Raw genomic sequence first — 6,080 nt, forward strand, 5'->3', positions numbered from 1 at the left:
AAATCGTACCCGTCAATCGCCATCAAAACAATCCACGGCCATGGTTGGTGTATTTTTTTATTACCCCCCTATTACAGTGGTCCAATGACCATCAACATGCCGCCCATGTGTTTGTTATTTGAATTTTCTTGGGATTACTTGAAAACCATCAATTCAATTTTTATCAGTTTCGTTGGGGAACTCGATGTTGAACCTGATTATTCCATACTGGTTAAACTCTATTTATCAAGTCCAAGCAAGATGGAAGTCGGAAGGTGCTTTGTGACCCAAAAGGCCCAGATAAAAAAATGGTACAATGAGTGGGACCCAAAAACATAGTCGCTGTATTACGTTGTATATTCGGGTGCGAATTATAATGGAATAATTTTTGGACGCGATGCGCATAATGCTGTGTTATTACGCATGTTACGTCCGCTCATAAATTACCACAGTCCAACTTGTCCCGGCAAAAAAAAAAAAAAAAAAAAGACGTCTGCTTTCCGTTTAAATTGGTGTTTTGTATAGCCGATTAATGACTGAATAGCATTCAGCAGATTCTAAAACTATCACCGCTGACACGTTTGTGGAGAATCGGCGGCCCCGTTTTCTGTAATGGAGTATCATTCAGCCCCTCCGCCCCTTAGAAGAGCCTGATAATCGGTTACGTTCTCTGATACCGCGATTGCCGGACTCGCAATAAGAAACTCGCTAATTAGGAGAAAAAGAGAGAAAGGAAAAAGAGAACAGACCACTCAGACCCGACTGACAAACTGACAGTCAAACGCATTCTAAAGAAGTGTCCCAAAGAACATTGAAAAAAGAATCAACGCCAACAAGCAGACCACCACCACATAACTGTGATAACAACGAGGACTGTGAGCAAAATCGAATTACTACTTTGGGAGCCGGATTGTCGGAAGCGTATAAATAAGTCTGATCCACACCGATAAATCCTTCCTATCGCGGATAAACGTAACGTCAAACAAGATTTATCCTCTGGTGTTTATTTCACTATGGATGAGTTGTTACGGCAAATCACAAGCGGCGCGTTTTCCTCGTCAGTGTTGAAACAAGTCGCCCGCGGCCTCAATTGACTTTTCCAACTGCTGATTTTATCGGTCAGGCCCTCCTGTGGTTAGATAAGACGTGAACACATACCAGACCCGACCAGCCCTTTGATCCGATCCGATACATAAATCAAAGCCTTAAACCGGTCAACAAAGATTCCTTCCTAGTCATTCTGCAATATATACATACACATTTATACTTGAATTATAACTAACAAACAGCACACCTTTTAATTAAATCAATCTCACTTTTAACCATCTAAATAACAATATATTCCAATTTTGAAAAGATTTGTTCTAATTTTTGTACGACATTCAAAAATACTCTACGCAAACGACCAAATCTGAGCTGCAATTATTAATAATATTGATTCGCTAAAAATTAAAAAAACAAATTTCAACAGTAAAATAACAAAAAATAAGATGCTTTTCCTGTCGTTCTTTTGCAATTACTTGTTTTGTTTTATGATTTGTGTTCGATGGTTTTTTATACCGCGGATTTGTATGTCGGGCAAATTTCGAGACAGGCCTTTTACTGGATCAAAGATTTTCAACTTATCATCGACTCCAAAGCACGCCTTATCAATTTTGCTATCTTACTTTCTATTGAGACATGAACTGGGCCGCTAGGCATTGCTAATTTCTATTCTCTTCAATATAAATTGGATGTTTGATATCCCTGTCGAAGTCCGCGTTTGGTAGGCTTTTGTCTTCCATACGTGATTTCATGACGGCGTTTTATTTGCAATAATAGTTGAATTTGAAATTCATTTAGATGAAAAAGCTTTTTCATGAGGCGAATTTGGCGTTGTTTGTCTTGCAGTTAAGCGAAGGATTTGTGCGATGGAATACTAGACATTCATAGCCGCTTTGAAACAATAACGGAGTAGTGTTTGACAACAACCTTTCACATCCCTGCCTGCCTGTGAAAATACATATAGTAGTTATTTTATTCTGTTAGCCTGTTTGAAGAATATCATAAATCTTGTAAACTCTTCCCATTTTTGGCCTAAGATTACGAAAACTTATCCCAAATCATGATCAATGGTGAATTTACAACAACAATGATACCTTAGTATTACAAATCACTGGCCATGACCCTAGCAATAAACGCGTTCCCAACTTGTAAACATATTACAGATATTGGACGAGTGGTGAGCTACGAAGTTGTAACACTTAAAAAAAGCTCTCAAAAACAAAGAAAATCATTACGAATAATATTAATATCCGGAGAGAAAGTTAAGTGCACACTTCAAAAAACCGTCCTAAGAAATATTATTAATTCCAGACATGAATTGAAATAAAACTCTAAGCTAGACTGTACTTTACAGATTATTATGGAAAGATTTGTACAACGTGGTAAGTTATAATAATAATATATGTACTTCAACAACGGAGATGGTTTTGAAAAAACTATTGTCCTCACACTTTGAAGTTTATATTTCGCGCAGATTCTATCTTCTTCTAAGTCATGTAAAAACATCTTCCTAAAATATTACCAAAAAAACCTTGTTCCGTTGGTTTTTTGAATAGAATCTAAGGTAGATAAAGCTTATGAATTCTCGAAGAATTCTACATCAGAAAAACCATTACTAGCTAAAGAAAGCCTGTTCGATGCTTTCGAAGAAGCCAGTTCAGTGCAAACGCGCAGAAAAACCATTCCAGTGTCAAATAGAAACCAACTAAATTCTGCGTTGATTTCATGAAACGAACAACACGTGTAGATTTCATGGGACGCAATTTTTGTTATCAGTTCATATTTGGGTATCAAGTTTTAAAAATGCGAGCAATATTTACACGCAATGTCAACAAACGTTCCTCTATCTTCCTCCAATCCTTTCAGACAGAGGTCTCTGAATTCAACTTCAGGACGAATTTGTTATTCTCAAAATCGAATTCCTCTTCCGAGAGATCAAAGTACGGGATGTCGTTGACCGTCACGACGAGAGAAAGTTGCTCATTCTTTAGTTGAAAGACGGTTGAGTTGGACAGTCCCGATGTGACTTGTTCCTCGCAAACTAAACTCCATTCTTGAGTATCTCGTGAGCTAATATACTCAATACATGGTTGTTCGCTCAAATACCGCTCCAGAAAGGCTTTAGGCGACATATCAAACGCCAGACAATGAGATAAATGTTTTAAAATGGCATCCATGTTATGCCGATGATGTTGCTTCACGGTACGAAGGTATTTCTGTAAAGGACGCGCGAATGAAGGGAACAAAGACTGAGCGGTTTCCTCCGGATCCATAGGAACAGTGGGTCCTCTGTCCAACTGAACACGTCTAAACATGACCAAACGCTTCATCACACGCTGCCATTAGCCTTGCTTTGCGTCTTTTCACCTTCCTCTCAAACTCAGCTTCTTCGTAAAATCGGTCGTTTCGTCCGGGATTCCTTCGGCCTTGGGAACTCGAAGTAATGATCGCTCGAGTTCGCGGATTAATTTTACTGTTGTCGGTGAGTTTGCCATCGATATCGTAGAACTTTAGAGTCGAGAACTGTTTGGTGGCCGCACGAGCAGGAACTGACATCATATAAGGATTATACTCGGGGAAATCTTTGTAGTATTGTTCGAGCACAAATATGGCAGTCCTTTGTATAGACATCGTTCCCACCTTATAAAACTGACTCACACCATCCGTACTTCGGATGACTTTGAGGTTATACACAGGTTCTGAATGTCGAAGCCATAAAACAACCACAGACAGATAATGTAGGAATAATAAAGTGTCTAATAAAGTCGATGAAAAGTGAATAATATTCGCGAGGTTCAAGTCGTTTTTGTTGGCAATGACTCTCAAAGCGTAGAATAGCCAGTAGCACACAAGAACTAAAAACACGAGCGTCATGATCCCAACTCGCAAGACGTTGACCCTCGGCATTCTCACCCGCGTCTTTCGGAAATACAAAGCCCATATTCCTACGATTAGAACGATTTCTTTCACAGCTAGGCTCAAAACATACCATCGCATTCGATTCCACACATCAGAGGCTTCCATAAGACCGCGGGTAAAACGATGAAAAGAATCGGTGAGATAATGAGCAGTAGACTTAAGATTCCAGCGGGGATGAGTTTGATGTTTAGACACGAAGCAAACGAAAAACGCTTCTTTTCCTTGCCAAGTTCACTAATGTCTTCCTCGCTAAGTGTCACTATAGAAGTAGCGGTTTCAGTTATGGTCGTCGCTGTTTCACCCCCAGTTATCATCTTGTGGGATAACTTGGACTTCAATAACTCCTTCGTCGAGCTCTTGACTGCCATTTGTTTCATGCTCACGGCGATCCGTCTTATGGTTCTGAGAGTAATGGTCTCTATCAGGAGCCTTTCGGTAGTGATCTCTCGGCATTTTCTCTTCAAAATCAAATAAAATGCTCAAAAAAAAAGCTACACTCCTTTATCGGTCAAAGACCGAAGTTCATTAAGCATTAATGGCGAAGAATAACCCTCTAGACTCGATCTTTTCTGCTAAGTTTGAAGACAGCGTTCACAAACCACCGAAGTATAATGTTTGGAGATCAAATGTATTCATATTCGCGTTCCGCGCGGTGCTTCTGTCAACCACACAACTGACAAGGCCATTGAAATGGTTACCCAAGGGACGCACTGATTGGTCAGATCAAAATTCATCAGAATAATTAGACTGTGTCTTTTGGGAATCAATCACAGTCACCTCGGAAGTCACGTGGGTTATTCAATAGCCTCTTTGACACCCAATCTACTCAATAATCCAAGTGATCTAAGAATCTTCCCTTTTAATGCAATTTCCAACACGTATTATTAAGAATCTTTGACATTAATCTGATGAAAAAATTTAGAAAGATTTCTAACAAAATTAGCTTCAATTAACTGTAATAAAAAAAATCAATTGACTCGAGACAGATTTTAATTATGCATTCAAGGATTTGATTTCAGACTTGATTATTGTCTAATTCGTTACGGCACTTAAAGGGTCAATTTGCAACTGGAAAATAACGTGAAAAGTAACGGAATCTTGAGCCTCTATCTATCTTTTTTTTTAAATCTTCTTTTTAAAATAGCTTTTCAAAATTGATACTTTTATCGATGTATTTTCGAAACACGATTTTCATTTCAAAATCAATTAAGCAGTTTTATCATTTTATCAACATTTTAGTCAAAAAATGAATATTCGATGTTTTTTTCAGGCTCAAGTATTCAAATAGTTCGAAAGTTACGAGGAGAATTCACTTGAGATATGGCGACTGTATTCAAAATAATCGATAATCAAAACCGATAAGCATTCTTTGTTTTTAAAGATAACATTTGACAAATACAACGGACATGAAGGTTTTTGCTCAAAATCCATCGTCAACTTAACTAACTTAAACTGTTGTTGAACTCGAAATTCGAAGAAATTAACGCGTTATTTTGTTTAAATACGATTCATAACAAGATTCAAACCTTTGTTTTTCCGAGGAAGCCTAATTTGTTTAGGAATAGATGGAAGCATGAATACCCCCCCCCCCCCCCCACCCAACAAATAATTATAAAAATGAGAAAACACTACTAAAACAGTGAAATTCATCTCATTGAATTGAAGTGTTTTTGAGTTGAAGGGTAACTCCGACCTTGAATCTATAAATAAATCAAGCCGTGTCACGTTTGGATTCTTTGAGGAAGGATTGAAATTCCTCAAGCCGGTGGCAGACACACCCGACAATTAAATTAATTCAAAGAATCAATTGACGGTATCATTGATGTGGTTAGGCCTGCTATAGATTCTGTAGGTCATACTTCGTGTTCTGGATTAGCATGATTTACAGTTTGCTGCCGGAACTAAGTAATTTATTTTCCTTAATTTTCGAATTGAACACAGAATTTTATGGGAAGTTTTTTTTTACCAGCACTGTAATGAAGTTAATCGTTCTATCGTTGATTACATCATTCAAGGAAAGGGAAAGAGGTCAGATCTAGTGGGGTTGGGGATAAAATCAAATTTCGTACCTAGCAACTTTACACTAAATGTCAATTAATTAACTTATTAAAGTATGCGATTCCTTCCCTGACTGGAAA

At 38.0% G+C, this 6,080-nt stretch overlaps 1 pseudogene; it reads right to left on the reverse strand.

Annotated features, from left to right (window-relative positions):
• Positions 1-2,518: 2,518 nt before the first annotated feature.
• LOC148913305 (vang-like protein 2-B pseudogene) lies at positions 2,519-4,504 on the reverse strand (annotated as a pseudogene).
• Positions 4,505-6,080: the final 1,576 nt, after the last annotated feature.

Source organism: Actinia tenebrosa, unplaced genomic scaffold (genome assembly GCF_029948245.1).
Source record: "Actinia tenebrosa isolate PJP-AT-01 unplaced genomic scaffold, QUT_ActTen_1.0 PGA_scaffold0__85_contigs__length_37466705, whole genome shotgun sequence".
Lineage (NCBI taxonomy): Eukaryota > Metazoa > Cnidaria > Anthozoa > Actiniaria > Actiniidae > Actinia > Actinia tenebrosa.